At 37.4% G+C, this 19,777-nt stretch overlaps 1 protein-coding gene across 1 annotated transcript in view; it reads left to right on the forward strand.

Moving 5' to 3' along the window:
• The first annotated feature begins 4,655 nt into the window (after positions 1–4,655).
• The window catches only part of LOC150081116 (uncharacterized), a 73,401-nt gene continuing 58,279 nt past the window's right edge, over positions 4,656–19,777 (forward strand). Inside the window, exon 1 of the mRNA XM_090381363.1 lies at positions 4,656–4,928. The gene's annotated coding sequence lies outside the window, so the exon portion shown is untranslated. The remainder of the gene's footprint in view (positions 4,929–19,777) is intronic.

A 19,777-nucleotide genomic window follows, 5' to 3' on the forward strand; every position in this document is an offset into this window, starting at 1 on the left:
GTATATACATTTTATAAAACATAAGCGACTGTACTTCATGCATTGGCTGACGGGTATTTTGTTTGATTTTTTGCATAAGGCTGTCATTCGTAATGTAATGTGTCTAAATTTTTTCTATTCACTCTTTTTGCGATTTAAAACCACGATGGGGGGAAAAAAGCCCATAAAAACTCGTGTTGATCGGATTTAAACCCATTTACTTTTTAAATGTCTGAAAGGACAGTGATTGCACTACCCGGGTAGGTGCATTGACGAGTAGTGTTCGTAGATTTTCATGTGACCTTTTTTATTTAAAAAAATCCACAGTTTTAAGTGTTAATTTATTCAGACACATTTTTCTAAATATCGGATCTAAGGTATAATTTAAACCAATGCTCTAATTAAACCCTTCGTGTTTTAAAATGAAGGACCATCTGTGGATATATATATATATATATATATATATATATATATATATATATATATATAGTCGATAATTCCTTTCGCCATGTGCGCTCAGTTAGTTTTCGGAGGATAGAAAAGAAGTTCGCGTGCGCGGCAGAAGTTCACGCAAACTACGTTGGAGAGAGCTTTCGATTTATTTAAACAAATTTAGCGTGTCCCTTTTTTCTCCAGTAATCCTGCTCACCAGATTTATATCTTTCCGTTCACTCTGTTCTCTGAATGAAATATTTTCTGAAGTGATGCAGGTTCAGATATGCAGAATAGGCTGAATATGCTACGAAGGAGACACCGAAGAAATGTGATTTCAGCTGACAACGGTACTACTTCGAACAGGATGTAAAACATTCTATCAAAACAGGCAATTTTACAGCTGCATAATTAAAGTTACCATATTCTAAGGCCTCTGCTCACTGAAAGAAGCGAGTGGATTGCATTGAGAGCTGAAATACACATCCAACGTGGGAGAATAGAATGCATATGTTTCAAAGGATTCAGAATAGGTTTGCAGGAAAAATTATTTCAGAAATTCTTTGTTCTCGGAAAACTTTATCGCAACATAAGCAGCATGCGCTACTAATGAATTTTTTTTACTATGAGAAACATAGTAAGGCGATTGAGATATGGTCCAAAGGTGAGCCAAATCGTCAGCTTCTCATCATAGAATATCTCATTCTCTAGATCTGAATACTTGTGATTTGGATTGTAGTGCTTCGGTCTGTCATACGGAATAGGTACCGTTGCGAACTTGAAAAGAACAACATCGTACAGCGTGTGCTGAACTTGACGCCTAATATGCTCAGCTCCATTCACAGGATCAACGAAATTCAATGTTTTTTCTTCCACATTAACTATAAAATGCTAAATTTAAAAAGCAGAACGAGGCTCAGTTTTGAATTTTTTTCAAACTTAGCTTTCTGTCCTTGTGTGAAATTTCAAAACTATTTTCTTCTGAGAATTTAAGGTCCAGCAGCTTTGTGGAGGCTGAATGTGCCAAGATTTAGTCAATTATTGCAACAAAATTTAACCGAAAACAATTGAATAATATAGGCCAAGTCAAATTAATTCTATCTCTCATTCTCTCGCTCTGCAGTAATATGCTATTGCAATATATAAATTTTTTTTCACTGAGTTTTTATATTATAAATAAATTTATTTCCGTTTATAGCTAGTGTTTGATAGAATTTGTATCATGCTGACATCACGCGCCATTGGATGATCAATAATTTGGCTGACTTCTATACAGCAGCCATAACTCTTTCCATTGTGGGATTTCGACTTAGCTCTGCTGCTGTTTTTCAGATCTTTCCTCAATGTGAGTTTAAATGCAGAATATAAGTAGTACTAGGAGAACGAATTTGGACTTTTTAAAGGAGCTCAGATAATTTTCCCATGGTTATTTTAGTTTTAAAAACACCTGTTCGCTTTTATCGATAAAATATCATTTTTAATTGCTGACTGGGGGGCTATATTATCACTACAATAAAGTTATTGCTGTGTTTATCAAAACCGGGCTTATATCTGAGGTACCAAGAACACACGGCCATATATGCAATTGTAATGAGAGTGAAAATATCATAACTTGGTTTAAAATATTCACGTACTTAATTTAAACTGATAATTGTTAATCTAGGGAAGATATCAGAAATTGGCGGCAGCAGCCGAGCTAGTAAGACAAAATCCTACAACGGAATGACAACGACTCATTATTTCTGAGGTTAAAAAATATCTTTTACTCGAATCATCTCATCATGATGCAATTCACTGGTACAAATTCAAAATTCATCCATTTTTATTTGGTTTGTAAAGGCCAACGTTACATGGAGTATTAATGGTAAATATATAATTAAGTAAAACTTTTTCATGATAAGTATAGAGTATTAGAACAGTAGAGTGAGAAACTTCTTGCAAATTTCCTAATCTTGTGAAGTATTCAAAATGAGGACGGCTCTGAATTCATCTATAGAAATAATCTATTCTATCTTCAGGCCGGAGGAGTTCTCATTACTAGAACAGCATCGTGCTTGCAACCACACAACACAAATTTAATTAAATAAATGAGGACCGCCAATCCCTGCCCGAAGACAGATGAATTTAGAAACGTCAGCATAGTAGTTTGAGAAAATCAACTTCTATGCCGACAAATGATGTAATTAAATAAGTGTCGCATTTAATTATATAATTATCTTTTGTTGATAAACTGTGGTCTGATTAGTAATTAGTTTTTCCGTTCTTTACTCCAGGTTGCGAAGAAACAACTTAGCATTTCACAATCACAAACAAATTACTCTTTTGTGGGACAAATTAGATTAGTTCTATAAAGAGACATGTGACATGATTGACAAAATGATTCAGTGAAGTAAACCTTATGTAGTATTGGCGTAAAACTTATAAATATATAACCTAGTTCCTTCTGTTTCATTTAAGTATCCACTCACTCTTTAAATCTGCATTGTCACTTCTCTGTGATAAGATGGAGCTTTATTCCATCGGACAATCAGGGTTAGAGTAAGGAGTAACGTCTTGTATCTAGCCAGAATATATTATTTTAAACATATGTCCCCCCAAAAAAAGAGAGAAGATATTCCCAGTTTATTTAAATTTCAGCAAGTTGACGTATTTTGTCCAAGCACAAACTTACACGAGTAGACCTGGAGCCCTTCGCCTTAAGAATCACTCACTGTGTCTACAGTTAATTCTTTCATATTGATAGAACCTCGTGGGCTGCCTTAGCACTCAGTCTGATCTGATGAGGAATTTAATATGAGATTCTATAATTACTTCCCAGTCTTTTTCATTATTAACTACATAAGGCGTGTTGCTCCCCAAATAGCATGCTAATCCAGGATTACTACTGCTCGAATGCAAGACCTTTCATTTATCAATGTCGTACTTTAACTGCCATTTCATCCCGTCCGAATGCATTTATTTAGGTCTTGTTATAATTTCAGTACATTCTGTACATCCTTATTAATTTTCTACCCACTTGGTATCATCAGTATCCATAGTAGCCGCTGAACTTCGTGTGGACTTAAAATAACTATTAGAAATATGGAATCGGTAATATAAATTATCTATATTATAATTTCATAAGTGATACCTTCAGTGGGATGCTTATAAACAATTTATATTTTAATTACTAATATAATCAAAGATTCACGCATATGCAGAAAACAAGAAATGCCTTAAATTTTTTTCTAATTTGAGTGAATCCGAATGGAGCTTCTCTCGCAGTTTTAAAATAAGAAGAAATGTCAACGATGCCGATTATATTCTTTGGCCCCTTTATATCGAGAAGAGCAAGATTATTCCTATTTAAGAGTTGCATAAAATAATTTATTATCTGATATTGAACTTTGGACATGAGAACAACATCCGTATTCTTGTGATAGTCAATCTGTAATTACTGTTGCTCAGCATAAACTTAGTTTATACTGAAAGGATTTCATTTTTGATACTGCCATATGGAAAGATTATATTCTTTGTGCATTAAATGTTGGGGTTTCGGTCTTACTTGTATTTTATTAACGTATAAACAGTTTTTTAAAAACCTTGATTGATAAAGAGGCGATTACTACATGGTTTAAATTGTTTCGTTCATTTCGAAACAAATACTAAAACCATTATTCTTATCCTATACCCTTGGCACAAAGTTCAGGTTCCTAGTGCCCCTGAAACTAATTTGTTCATTTTAAGAGGTTCGCAGTGTGCAGACTATATTGTAGCAAAATATCACCAATTACGATAGATGAAAAGTCTATGATTACAGAGCCCACCTCTTTTGCCATTCGTCTCGGTGTTATAGCGTTAGAAGGGAAGAAAGGAGAGACAGAATAGGCGCCCTTGATGATAACGTTTGAACACATAGCAACGATCATTTTATATCTATCCCTATGGAAACTTCAGTGGCCGGAACAGTTCATACATTTCCTTACAGTTTATCAACTGATTTTGGCAGCGTTCTTTTATAGCAAGGCAAATATTGGCAGTAATGAAGCCCACCGGCAGCGAGGAAAATACAGAGAAGGCAGAAAATTAACTTGTGCACTTTTCCGACGAACAGCGCATGGTGGGAGGACAGGAGAGCCAATAGAAGAAGGCAAAGGTTCGATTGCATCCCCCTTCGACTTTTACTCTACCATCAAGTGCACACTACGCTGGCCACGTGACTCTCCCACGCACATGCATCACCTCTGAGATTGTCACGAAGCTGTCCGTGATGAAACGCACACTCCCTGGAAAAGACGACACAATCTGTGAGGTATGAATAATTAATGCAGCGAAAGGGTGGAATCTACTCCGGACGATATAAACATCCGTAGCGCACACAGAAGCTGCTATTAAGATCACAGCTAGCGAGCGGCCACTTACTGCAGACTGCAACCGGGACTAGAGGAGAACAACTCGGGACCGCACAAGCTCCCCTCATCTATCGAGTACCGGAAGTGTCCTTCTTCTCTTTCTCTGTAGGTCATAACCTGCAACAGGTGAGTTACGACAGTCTTCGTTTGTTAATACCACACTGCATCTCTGTTAAATACGATTCTTGAGTAATTTGAAAGTTTTTGGAAAAACTTCTCCAGCTTTATCAGTATCTTTCATCTCTGTCCGCAGAGATCATTTTCTGAATGCACGAGTATCATAAAATTGGCGCTTTAGAGTCATTAAAGTTTTATGTATGCGATTTACGGAGTTGAAACTAATTTTACCTAATTACAGAATAAACATTTTTGAATCAATATTTACGAACTGCGTATTCAACCGCTTTTATTCTACGAATACAGAATAACCATCATCTGACCATTTTTATTTTACAGATACAGTATCATCTTCGATCTCGCAGTGACAGAACAAATTCTGTGTGTTTTAGAGAACATGAGGGCTGATGGCTCTCTCGCTAGAAAACATTTTTCAACTTTGATTTCGATGCACCAAACTGACAATATTTAGTCCTTGTAGTTTCTAGGACAAAGCTTGGTCACTTAAGGATGTCTGCTTGGGTAGCAAAACGGTTATAATCGCCGTCATCCCCAAATCGGGTGGAAATGGCTTGGGTTCGAATCCAGTCAATGACGCGAGAGACTTTTCATGGAATACTGGAAGGAATTCTAAAGCCTTTAATCGAAGCTATAATCGGCCGATCGTAGGGAGTGAAGACTTCCGAGTTATTTTGTGTTTTTGTGGTCAATAAAACACCCAAATTAGCCCTGAACATTTTCGGACGAATACCGTTGAAATAATAATTCGATTTTTTTTGCTAATTCGTTAGGCTTATGAATATATGTAGTCTCTCTGAATTTATTTTTTTCTTTTCTAAAAAAAATTCCATTTCGATTGCTTCGACAGTCACTCAGCTCAGTTCGAAGAAATTTCTCGGATTCCAACGATACTGACCACTCCAGAAACTCGCTGGTAAAGAAACCAATGAAGTCCTGTCGTGGTATGTTTTCGCTTCCTCTTAAATGTGTGTTTAGCGGAAGATTGACTTCTCCTGAATTTTGTTCACGCTCGCCAAGCGGTCAGATTTTAGACGGCTTCAGGTTTGAATTATTAACCCTACCAGTTAAAAGTTAGTGTCCCCTCTCCAGCTGCCAAGTCTGTGTCCTTTGTAGTCTGAACAGCGGGTTAATCTGTCATTTATATTGCGTCCACAGGCTGAACTATTTCTCCACATGTAGTTTACGTCTCTTTTTCCAGAGTATAATAATCGAAATGCAGCACTCTCACAGTGGTTTTAGACAAGTTTTCCAAAACTTGATGTTAACTGTGAAGTTAGTCACTGTCCTGTCAGATACAACCAACATTTGTCAATTATGTTGCATTGGTTGGCAGATTCATCATCCGCGTTTTTATTTACTATTTGCGAGGGAAATTAGAATGATGGTAGTCGTACAAAGGCTTTTGGTTCCAGAAAAACGGAAATAAAAGTTTTAATTAACTTCAGTTTCCAACTTTGATAAGGAAACTTTAAAAAAATTTCCTCCGATTCGAAGAGAGATGAAGCAGTTAATGTGGACTAAATCTTATTATATATGAGGAGGTATCAAAATGTTCGTACCCTTACCTAGAAATAATAGCCCTAAAAAGGTGAAACTTCGCAGGAACTTTAATCCTTTTCTATGTACTTTCCACGTATAGTAATATAGTAACACATTTCTCTCATCTATGGATCAGTTATTTAATGCCTTGATCATAGAAGTCCGCACTTTTTGCCTGAAACCATGATTCAACTTCATTGATGATTTCCTGAGACGAATCAAAGCAGCGTCCAACCAATGGTTTCTTCATTTCTCGAAACAAGACGTTTGACGGTGCTGAGTCAGTAGAATTGGGTGGGTGCTGTAGTAGTTCGAAGCATTACACAAATCCAACAGTTGGCAAGAATATTGCATTCGACATTGCTTCTGCAAAGGCGTCAGCAACCTTGGAACCCATCGTGCAGAGACCTTAGACATGTGTAGATGGTCATGTAAAATGCTGTGAGCAGACCCATACTAATTCCCACTGCATTTGCCATGAAATAAATTGTCATACGTCTATCACTCAGCACCAGCTGCTCAACCGTCTCACGGTCTGTGAATGTTGATGGCCTTCCTTCTCTTGGCTCGTCAAAGACACTTGTACGACCGCACTGGAACTCCCGTTTCCAGTTTTTTTACAGCGTTACAGGATGGATAATTCTGCTCATACACATTTCGTCGTCAATTTCCTGAGCTTTCTTGCCCTGAAAGTGCAGGAACTTGATCACTGCTCGACACGCTTTGTCAACCATAGCGTCCCTCATCAGATTCAGATTCCGGGCTCCACCTCTGGTGTACGATCACGTACGGGAATGAATTTTCACATCTTAGTTATTGAATATGTAGAAAACTTATATTAAAAACGTCATCTTCCTACTGATGTTTCATCTGGGTCAAGGTACGAACCTTTTGATACCCCTCGTACATAGATAGCGAAAAATGTTGTTTTCAGAACAGTGAACCCATAGAGATTATTCAAAATTAATTCATTAAAATAATATTTAAATAAAAAACAGAATAGAAATAAATTACTTCTACAGAAAATTGACTGTATTTCCTGGCCACTACTTGAGTTTAATCAGAAAGTTGCTCCTTCGCAGAACTTTTAATTTTTCCCTAGAAGTCCACCACATATGTGCTTCGAAGCAGCCTGAATCTTTCCCCCAAGGTGAAGCCCTTTCGACATTAAATAAATAATCCTTTATTATTATTGAATGAATAACTAAAAAGAATACAGGAAATAAATATATAATACCCCTCACAGGGAGATCCCAGGGGTTCACAACAGAAAAGATACACAAGGTAATAATACTTTCATGCATAGTTTGGATTCACAGTCACCACAGTTTGGATCTTGCCGAGAATCTCCTTAGAATCCTCAGTGGCAGAAGCAGTTTACCACTTGTCACTCTCTTGGAGAGGTCTGGGTTCTAGTCCAGTCAACAACTGGAGGAATTTCTTAAGTCTTCTAAAGGTGAAGCCCTTTCGACATTAAATAAATAATCCTTTATTATTATTGAATGAATAACTAAAAAGAATACAGGAAATAAATATATAATACCCCTCACAGGGAGATCCCAGGGGTTCACAACAGAAAAGATACACAAGGTAATAATACTTTCATGCATAGTTTGGATTCACAGTCACCACAGTTTGGATCTTGCCGAGAATCTCCTTAGAATCCTCAGTGGCAGAAGCAGTTTACCACTTGTCACTCTCTTGGAGAGGTCTGGGTTCTAGTCCAGTCAACAACTGGAGGAATTTCTTAAGTCTTCTAAAGGTGAAGCCCTTTCGACATTAAATAAATAATCCTTTATTATTATTGAATGAATAACTAAAAAGAATACAGGAAATAAATATATAATACCCCTCACAGGGAGATCCCAGGGGTTCACAACAGAAAAGATACACAAGGTAATAATACTTTCATGCATAGTTTGGATTCACAGTCACCACAGTTTGGATCTTGCCGAGAATCTCCTTAGAATCCTCAGTGGCAGAAGCAGTTTACCACTTGTCACTCTCTTGGAGAGGTCTGGGTTCTAGTCCAGTCAACAACTGGAGGAATTTCTTAAGTCTTCTTCAACCGAGGCTGTAGTTAGCCGATCTCAGTTGGAGGAATAGGATATTCCCTGTAAGTTATTAGAACTGCTAATAATCCGCCATAGAACTGCTTTCTTAAACTTTATTCTATTTGTAAACGAATCCCATGAATGGTAGAAACGCAGAGCAGAACTGTGTGTTAGTTGGGTGCTTTTTCATAAATTTACATTATGTAATTAAATTATTCTTGATGTAATTTGTATAATATATGGTTCTCGAATGTGTTTTATGCAGCAGTATGGCTATGAGTATATTTTTATACTTAATACAAATGTATTTAAGAGTTAATTTATGCCACCTGTTTCTTACAAACTTGGAATGATCGATGATAATTTCTGCTTCTTTTAATTGGTGAACGTTTTCGTAGCTTAATCTATCTTTAATCACCAATCTAGAGCTTGAATTACATTCATAACTTTGGTGAGTACATGCTCACTTGGGATCGCATAGAAGTTTTTAAGTTGTTCCGGCATCCTTATACAGTTTTGATTGCTGCGCATTGGGAGTTAATATTAATGAAAGTAAATATTTGCTTCCACTTTATTTTTACATATCCCATTATAATTGCAAGAACATTTTAAATAAGAAATTTTAAAATAAAATTTTGAACTGAATGCACGATATTAATCGAGAAATCGATATGTAATGACAATGAAACTATTAAATCACTATGAACTGTTAAGTATTTTTTGCAAAGTTCCTGTAATTTGTAGTTCTTGTATGTGCTAAAATAACTTCGAAAACTAAGAATGAACTCACACTTGTGGTGAAAGCCGTTCCTACTTTTATCGGAAGGTAATTGAGCAAAACAATTCAATCTCAACGAAAATTCATATTTGTGAAATCAATACCCTTCTTTCTGTTCTGGATATTTTCATATTTTCCTTTGGCCTGCTGCTCATCTATGCCTAATTCTTTTTAGATTTAAAATTTCGGGTGCCGTATGGCATCTCTCTTTCTCTCTCTATCTTAATTCTTTGCAGTTTATGATACAGCGATATCTTCGAAATAACTCAAGATGATGGCACTTTGAGATAAACCAGCCAGCCAGCCAACCAACGAACAAACAAAACCAAATCACTTAATACCCAGTCATGGTCTAGTGTCTTCAGATCTAAAAGAACTTAGTCATTTATTGGTAATTCCGCCGTTTATACCAGGATGCTTTTAATTAATAGAGTTAGTCCTTGTTTTTAGAGGTTCTTCTTAGATTTCAGCACGATGACTTCTCTAACTCCATCAGAATCGTGTTCAGTAAGCATTTTTAATGATTGAAAACTAATTTCTCCAAGTTCCTTTACTGAAACTTGGAGAAACTGAGATCTTATCTCCAGACTTTACTGGAAGTCTGGAGATAACATCTTTGTCTTTGAGCAATCAGTAACTAATTTCACTGCTTCGTATTTCTCAGATTAAAAAAAAAACCAAACTTTTCCCACGGGTGAATGTGATCCTTTTCTTGGAGGATGGATCCCGAAACTAGGTGTCAGTATCTATGATATCATGCGTGCATTACCGAACAGCGGTGTTTGGATGAAACAAGAATCCACTCAGTTACATGACAAACTGCAACTTGGCACCTAGATGAATTCACTGAACTGGAATTCAAGGGCAAAATTAATATATTGAGTTTTGTTGGAGTCGATTATCAAACTAAAAAGAAGCAATGCAATATCCCACAGGGGAAAAAATCTATTGCTATTAGAGAAATGTTGTTAGAGAAATATAGGGGAATATTTTTACAGCAGCACCCGTGGCGACAAGTTCTCAGATCAACTTGCCCATTTGCTATGGTTAAATATCCGATTCTGCTGTTTGGGAACCCATCTCAATATAAAAGTCCATTCACATATTCCAGAAGTTTTTGAAAATTTCATTTGAAAATAAGAATAGTTATTCAAGCTGGTCATTCTCATATTTGAGTTGACACCTACACTGTATCCACTCACGGGCTTACATTTCTCAATTTTCGATTCGATTCAAGCGAGTATTCGAAATAACAAAATTAGAAATAACAAAACTTTGTAAATAAAAAAAAAAAAAACCTAAAACGATAGTAGTTGCTATGAATAATTAGAGCGAGTTAATGTGACACTCGCAGATTCTAGATTCAGCGCTCTTATGGGAAATTTCCTGCAGCGGTCAGCGAAACGCACTGCTGGACCAAAAGGTGATCCTCGTTAATGAACTTAAGGGACACAAGGTGATATATTGACCCTTTGTCAAGGCCGATTAATTTCTCATCTGTTTCTCCCTTTAATTACGCGACTTAATGATGTAGTCAACAATAATGGGATCACGCTATTTGCGACTTAATATGAGCGTGTTAGAAATGGATGCTGTAATGACTGTAATTGGATCTTAGAGAGTGTAACTGAGGTAGTGTGAACTACCAGGAGGTGAAATTGCGCAACGTAGATCAAAGTGAAGTTTTACATAATTACGAAAGGGAAATACGTTTCTCGAGTGAAGGAAATAATGTCTTCAATGACTCATCGAAGACACTATGGCAGAGTGTGAGTGCAAACATGCTTTCTCTCTCTCTCCAGGCTAAATCCAGATCGTTCGAGCAGTCTTCGAGTCTAAGAGCAAGTGTTTACATTGCCATGGATTGGAAGTTGGAGCACAGCTGGTTGACGTTAAATTTTGTGTTCGTTTGGGATAAAATAAAAGCACGGAAACTCACATACTGGCAACGTTTAAGGAAGGTTCTCAATCACCGGTCTTGATCACAAATCTTCAGCAAACTAAACTTTGTTTCCGTAAGGAAATTCAAGTTTACAGAAATCAGCACACTTTGGGAGTCTTTAAATTCCAACATGGAAGAAGAGTCAATAGATATTTGATTTAAATATCGTCGAACGGCATGAAAGTCAAGAAAAACACCTAATTAAGTCGAATCACAATGGATTCTACATCATTACAATTGGAAAGGTTCAAATCTGTCCACCGATTTGAAAAATCGGCTTATTTTGCAGATTACGGAAAAATATTAAAAATTAAAGTACGTTTAAACAGAGTGGAAAGTCGATGTTTATTTAAAATAACCGGCCAAGCAACCGAAGCCATGATGCAGTAGTTTGTGAACAGCATTTATTTGTATACACTTAAAAAATAGCCTTTATGGATTATTCCTCTAGTCTGCGACCCGATTCCTCTAGTCTTAGACTTCTAGTTTAATTTACAACTAGACACTCGTATCTAATTGCAAGTTAAACGTTTAACTACAATGTACTCGTTTAACTAAAATATACTCGTATTGTAGTTTACCTAATAACGTGCCCTGAAGTCTAATGTCAAGTTTTTGGGCAGCTTATCCTCCAGGTGTTCTAGTTTGATAATTTCAACAACTAGAGCAGAATTTCATTACTATAATTAACTTCTCATATACATCAAGTTAAATCTTATAATTACACGTTAATAATTCTAGGATTTTGGAAAATCTGCCTTCCAGTTATGAACTGCGCGAAATGGAATCGCTTTCTGTTGGGCATGCTCAAACGTACTAATTTGTGGGTTCGTGCATTCGGGGGAATTCTACAGGCTGCAGCGAATTTGGCCGGTTTATGAGTGAAGACTGTCTCTGAGGTATTTCTCGTGTGGAAATGGGGATAACAAATATGGAACTGCAAGCACATCATAGGCAATCTCTGATAGATGTTTTGACAACGGAATTCAACAGAGATTCCGAAATGACTATTTCGATTGAGCTGAATTCTCTGCATAGCCAGGAATTGAATTCACAGCAGTCTACTTAATCAGTACACTCCGTATTTGTCCCGTGAATAAATACAAAACACTGCTCAAAGTTGACATCTGCATCGTAGGTTTTGGGCTGTTGGCCAATGGCAGTAAGTTGTGTTGGCTAAAGAATCTAATTCATGCTAGTCGTAGGACGAAAATTTGGAGAAAGGTGCATGGAAACTTTATATCCACCATGCGTTATTAATATGGTTCCAGCAGATGGTAGCTCTGTAATGAATTGGGGTGTTTTTGTTGGAAAGGTGAACATGCTACAGTACCTTCTTGATAACGAGATTTCCCAAATCTACCTGGATATTTTATCAGATGATGCATGATGACATTTTTTTGCCTTTCAGATAATGGAATCTGCCAGGAGGAAAATGGTACTACCCATAGATCATAAAAGGTTATTGAATAGTTCAACAAGCATGATGGTGTACGCCAACACGTCTTAGTCCCTGTAGTAGCCTGATCTCAATTCTTTTGAACACATTGTGAGGCATCCTGGAAATAACAATCGACAGAAATTTCTCCTACTTTTAGCTGTTGTTTGTGTGATGTATTATTGGAGGAATGGTCCCAGGTTCCTTCGAATAACGTTCAGCCTCTAATTACTTCACTGACACTCAATATAACAGTAGTTATCAAAGCTTGAAGGTCCCACGCGTTATTAGCTGCTATTCTCAATTTTTTTTTCTGGGCATCGTCACTTCTACGCTTAAAAACCGTTTCTGGCGTGTACTCTTTTCTTTTCCTATTTGATGACTATCTGATTTTATCCAAAAAAATCTTTATAAACTTTTCAGTTCTACCTTTAGTTAACGCTGCGATCCTCGACGAACCGTAGGAAGAAATGTACAGTTATTTTCTACCTATACGTTACACTTAATTTACACTTTTGCTGTTTTATTCGTAATTGGATCTGCCTGTATATTTTTTACCAGTTCGGAAGATGGATTTTAAACGATAACTCAGCTTGTCTATACTTTGTGGATTAGACTCTTTATTTCTACTTCCTGTTTAGAACAATCTTTGATTTAGGGCAGATGGATTTTGGGACGGTTACCCTCCAATAAAATACTGCCAAAGAATGGATTCAGTACAGGGTTAACTCTTTCTACAACAAAAAGAACGCTCTTAAAGCCTCTGGATCGAATGCTTAAATAAGTTAAGTGATTTAGGAAGCAAGTCGATTGCTTGTCACTGAGTGATTAATGACTTGTCTCAAAGTATCGCTGCCCCATCTCTTCGACATATCTGCCTGCCGAAAACACAACTCAACCGAAACCGGTACGGCGCTGCCACTTATATTTCTTGAGCTAATTATCGAGCAACTACTGTGGTCGCTATTTTTTCTTAAATGAAAGCGTTATTGGTTTACTTTTTCCCTATAATATGCAGTTTGGTTTTAATGATTTCCAATAGCAGTTCCTTTCGACCCTTGGAATTAATTTCTTGAATCAGACGTGAATTTCTAACAGAAATCGGCGTGTTATCCAACAACTACTTTGTTTATTTGAGAAATGTACGCAACTGCGCTTAAAATTGACATGAGGTAGATGGCTCCCCAATGCCCCTTTCGTAAATACCGCTATTATATGCATTGTTATTTAACCAGTTCTTGGGTAAGGTAGCATGGTTTTTCTCCCGGAAACTTTTTTTTTGTCCAGCAAACGGTAAATCGACCTCACAACAAATGCAATTTACAGAAAATATACATGGAGCAACAGGGCCTTAGTCGCCGATGCTCCAAAAACCCAAAAAACAACAACATTCCCATGGGTTTACCCACTGAAATAACTGGATTATATGGACCCAACGTTTAACGAATTTTCCATCCATGATATCTCTGGTGGTTACTTGGATATTCACAATCCAGTAAGTTTAACCATATGGAATCTCTAGATAAACTCCATTTTTTTAAGTGTTTGCAGCAGCCATTCTTGAATCATAGATGTGTGGTTTTTCTTTTGTTCTACCTTTCGAAAATTGTACAGGAGTGTCTTCTCTGGTGCATCGTCAATATGATTATCTTATAAGAAGGGAAAATGAAGGCTGTTATTTTAAGTTGTCTACATGAAAAAAATATTAAAAATGCATGTTTTGCTCCTCGTCAGATATGAAAAAATAATTAAGAATCATTTGGGTTAAATTAATTTCAACCAATTTCTATTTATCGGATATCTGTTATGAATATTTTAAAAGACGAAATGAAAGATCTGTATAATAATACAAAATTTCGATTTGTTTGTATTAGAAATTCCATCACATCCAGTTTGGGGTCTGTGTAAAAGAAATTTTGGCTTCCTTTGAATTCTGTAAACAAAAAGGATATTTCTTAATCAATTTTCTCGAAAATAGATTACGAAACTGTTGAATCTGTGTTTCTTAACCATAAAAGGAACGAAATTTTATTTAGCAAACAGTGGATTATATAAAATATAGTACAAACATTTTTCATAAAATTTATACGTTTATTGGTGCCGTGTGATTTCCTCCCACGTCTATTTGGTGAATTCTTCAGCAAAAGTAAATGCTCTTCTTTTGATCTGTAGAAAGTGCAGTCACTGAATCTAGAAAATTCCCATCTGTGATAACTGATTTTAGTGGCTCTTCTGTTATCCGGAGACACCTGGGTTCGTGTCTCGAGTATTGTTTACTGATGAAGCGAACTTTTCAAGGACAAAATCAACTAGCATATCTTGCATAAGGGCGTGGTGCAAGATATCTAGTGCTTAATTGTTGGTGACCATGGGCTACATGTTATTCTGTTCTGTATGTTCTCTTACATGTTCAATCGGGCTACACGTTCGTTCGCTAATTGGCTACGCTTACCAACACTTTTAAGATGGTTGATTGGGATTTCTCGAAGATGCGTCTCCTCTCAATCTACCTAGATTGAGGGGAGACGCAGCTCATTTTAGAGACTGCTAATGTCTTTTGTAGTGCGCTGTGACAAGTTTTCACATCATCACATTCAAGACTGATTTACAGGCTTATTTGGGATGAAGTGAGGGTAGTGTTTTTTTTTCTTTCTTAGACTTTTGCTGGAATTTTGAACTGGTGTCTTCCAGGTTGTTGTTGTTTGGTTTTTAGGAGCATTAGCAACTAAGGCCATATTGCTCCGGGATATGCGGTGGTCATTCCCTGACCTTTCCGCATCCTCGTATTTGGTGGTGACGGGCTCGAACCCCGGTCTAATCAAGAAGCGTGTGCTACGTACTGCTGCTCCTTGCCACCTGGCTACGGAGGCGCCTGTCTCCCAGGAAACAGAGAATACTTGATTATAGAGGTGAACATGGACGAGGTACTCATTTTCTTATTCGCCCATTTTCGCTATCCATGTTTCTTTTTAGTCTGAAAATTCTTAATCTATGGCATTTATTTGTCCTTTTTTGATTCGTAAACTGATTTCTCTCACTGGATAACTCACACAACTGGAAATAATGATGGGTTATGTTGTACAAAATTAGATTCAGTTTCAATATGTTAGATATGGCATTTAGTGTGGATGGGCACATGACCTTAATCTGAAGTTTGTCCATTGTTCATAAAGCATTGAATAAACAAGAGGTGGATGATTGCTCTTAACCTTAATCTTTTTTCCACGACTCGTGAAAGAGTGGCTAAAACCGGACAGTCGTTGATTGCATTTTATTTTAATCAGAGATTTATCTAGTTTTCATAAAGCAGTAGTATAACAAATAATACATTATCGAAAATTAGAAGACCGCAGTCATGGAACCTCATTTTGAAAGACGTATTGGCAATAGATACAATACAGCTCATGTTGCTCTAGGATACAGCTTACTATTCGGTATGGATCCAGTTTCTTGTGCGTAGTTCAGTGTATGCTGATGCCTCATAGTAGTAGTAGCTATCTTGGCATTATTACGCCACGACAGTCTGCCATGGAGCAATAAACCATTCCGCGAAATATTCCAAGTTTTTCAGCCCTTACAACATGTAAATCGGCAATACACACATTTGTTGCATATGTGATATACTGTATAACAAAGCCATATGAACTGCAAATCGTAGTGCGCTATAGCAAGTACACAACAGTGTGATAATCCAATTCTTCAGGAAATCCTAAGGGGGGAAGAAGTGTGAACCTGGATGGCGAATGTGCTTCTAGGGATTTTATCCTTGCAAGATTCACCTTTCATAGGTAATCTCCAATACGAATTACTTTGCTCTAACAATGTGCTTTTCTACATCATAAAATACTGTTTTGTTTTATGAACTTCTCAAAAGGTAACTGTTTCAGTGTCGGAAGTAGGGCCGACCACCAGGACACGCCCCGGGACTCGTTCTTTATGGGGGTCCGGCGAAGCGAAAAAGAGAAGCGTGGAATAGAAAGAGCCATTATGCTAAAATTATTACTTTTATCACAGTGATGTTAATCCCGAAATCAACTCACTGCTATTGTTCTTGTGCTCACTTCATTTACTGAAATAAATTTGTACTGAATCTCCTACGAAATTTCTTCAACATGGTGAAATACTTTTTATTTGCGAATTTCTCAGAACTTCAGGCATAAGATACTCCATTCGAACCACCCTAAAGTTACAAGACCCACTGACCCGACTCGCTATATAGGCCAATTTCCTGTATATCAAGCTTTTATTGAAGCCCTTCGACAAATCCTGTCTACAGATGCTTCCTAAAGCCACAAATACACTTTGTGCTCGAAAACCACTTGAATCATGGTCGCGCTTGAGCGACCATGATTCAAGCCATCGTGACTATTAATATAGCGATGTTGCTGTATTCTCCTATTTGGTATACGTGTGACCTTATGCAGTCATCCGGAGTACAAACAGATTTTTCCAGTGTTAAAAGCACGAGGAAGAACCCATTGAGTGTTCCGAAGAGATTTTAGTGAATATACCAGATGGACATTGTATAAAACTTTGTAGTCCAACTGGCATACTAAATATATATATTCAAGTAAATGTTTTTATGTTGTCTGCAAACATTTACTTGAATATATATTTATGTATATCATCTGTAAAAGGTATAAATGTTACCATGATGTTATGTTAGCTCAAAACTCCCATCTTAATTCTACGAGTAACATGAATGCATATGTGAATCTGGTAGACAGAGATGAATGCATTTTAATTTATATTACGCCTTAATTCCCTTAAGACGGAGTTGGTCCGCAGAAGTGCGGCACCAAACCTCTTATCTATTACTATTTACTATAATTAATAGTAATAGATGACACTACAGGTTGAATATTGTTATATTCCAAGGCTATTGCATTTTAAACTCTAATATTATCATTATAATAATTATTTCTATGCAATACTTCCAGATCATCACCTTTTCCTGCGATTTGTGCTTCGAGAAGGAACAAGGACCCACCTCTTGCACACACACATAAGGTCTGGCATACGTACCCCTTCCGTAGTGTTAAAACGTCGTTCGAATCTGCCAGCCCTTCTGTCGGAGCGTGTTCATCACAATATCTACAACAGCATCATGGCGTCGCACTCTCAAGCCATGAGCTCTTATGCACCGTTGTGATATGTGGGCGAGCCACTCGACCGTATTGCATTCAGCTCTGCATATCCTCTCCGTACTATGTCCTCTAGATGTCCTTGAGAGGGTATGTAGAGCGTTTATCCTCGTTCTTATGAGGTCTATATATGCATGGCCGGAGAACAATTTGGTTCCATCACCCACCCACCGGTGCTGAGAACGGACCTTGGCTGATTCCTTTAAACCCCGACCATCGAAGGACTCGTGCAAGAGTCGAGTCCACCGCCCCTTCATAGACTGCTTTGAGTCCAAGCATACAGATTCATCTAACTGTAGCTTCCCTATTTTCCCCATCTCTGACATGACAAGGTAAGTTAGCAATGTGACAAGTTAAAACTGAAGACGGGTACTGGAGCTTTTCCAGCCTGTTCTTCTTAAACAGAGGGATAGTCCACCGATAATATAGGATCCCCAAACCTCCCTCTGGAATGATGGCATGAATGTAAGCCGTAACAGTGTCTTGCGGCAGACGGAACCACTGTTTGACCGCGCACCTCGTTTGGAAATACAATCTGTTAAGTCGGCCGGCTGTTAATCTCTCCAGGACTAGACTGTGAAACAGCCTAGGGATGGCATAGGTCCTGAAGATAAACAACCTATGTTGCGGTTTGAGTGGAGCTTTCCTCAACCGCTCCAATATTTCAACCAAGGAGGCACATGCCAACGCTCTCCCTGAGGGAGTAAGTAAAGAAGCTTCTATCAACAATCTTCAGCTTCTCCTTCCCAAAAGGGACTATAGGTAAAGGCCGACAATTAGCAATATTTATTTGCAGGCCTCTCTTTTCTAAAAACTTGTAAGCTCTATTCAATAAATTTTTGAGCCCAGAGGACGTTGACGCCACAGGGATGAGGTCATCAACGAATTCCATGGTATTTATTTTATAGTTTCCAACATCAAAACTGATGTAAACTTTTTTTATACCAAACTGTCAAGGAGGGAAGAGCCCATGCGTGTTCCGAAGAGATTTTAGTGAATATGCCAGATGGACATTCTGTCTTCAACAATCTTCAGCAATGTATATATATATATATATATGCATGCAAGTAAATGTTTTCTTGTTGAATATATATACAGTGGCGGACAAAAAAAACTGCATCACTTCTGAATTTTGCAAATAATGTTTTGCGCTGCATTGTGGGTTGCAGAAACGTTCGATTTGATAGATGGGATATATTTCTGTGAATGAAATCCAATAAAAAAAACTCCACCGGATATACCTAATTCCGTAAATATCTTCCCCTTCGGGGAACTATAGTTGGTGTTATGCAGTCAGGATGGTATGCCTCCAATGATTTTAAAATGCATAATTAATGGAAATATGAGAAATCATGCAAATGGCAATAATGACAACCAAACATACATTTTATTGCATTTAAGGGTACAAACTGAAATGACAAGTTGGCGTAATAGTATTATGTACTGTAAATCAGAAAAATAAGTCCTCAATATTTTGTTGTTCCTCCTCGAGCTGAAATTACAGCCTTGCAACGATCTGGTCTAGAGTTAATCAACTTTTGGATATACCGTTGCCCAATTTCGTGGTACCTCACCCTTACAATGCTCTACTGCAGCTGAATCTTACTTGTTGGCTTCTTCTGAGCAATTTCAGACGACATTATATACCAGACATTTTCAATAGGGTTTAAATCCGAGCCAGTTCAACAGTGTAATGCTAGCATTTCTGAGGTATAACTGCGCCTTAAGGGAGAAAAACGAGGGAAAACATTGATGTAAGTATGTTTTAAGCCTTGTGAGGCAAGAAAAACTCGTCATTAAATCTAAATAGCATAAAATTTACCAATTTTGCTATGTGGCAAGGAGCTGAGTCCTGCTGAAAAATTGCAGTTTTCGATATCTGTGTGGTGATCCTAATAACGGGTTTCGGGCACCCCCTCCCCCAAGAGAGCAGTGTAGGTTT

The sequence above is a fragment of the Mastigoproctus giganteus genome, chromosome 9 (genome assembly GCF_048544385.1).
Source record: "Mastigoproctus giganteus isolate SK-2022 chromosome 9, ASM4854438v1, whole genome shotgun sequence".
NCBI lineage: Eukaryota > Metazoa > Arthropoda > Arachnida > Uropygi > Thelyphonidae > Mastigoproctus > Mastigoproctus giganteus.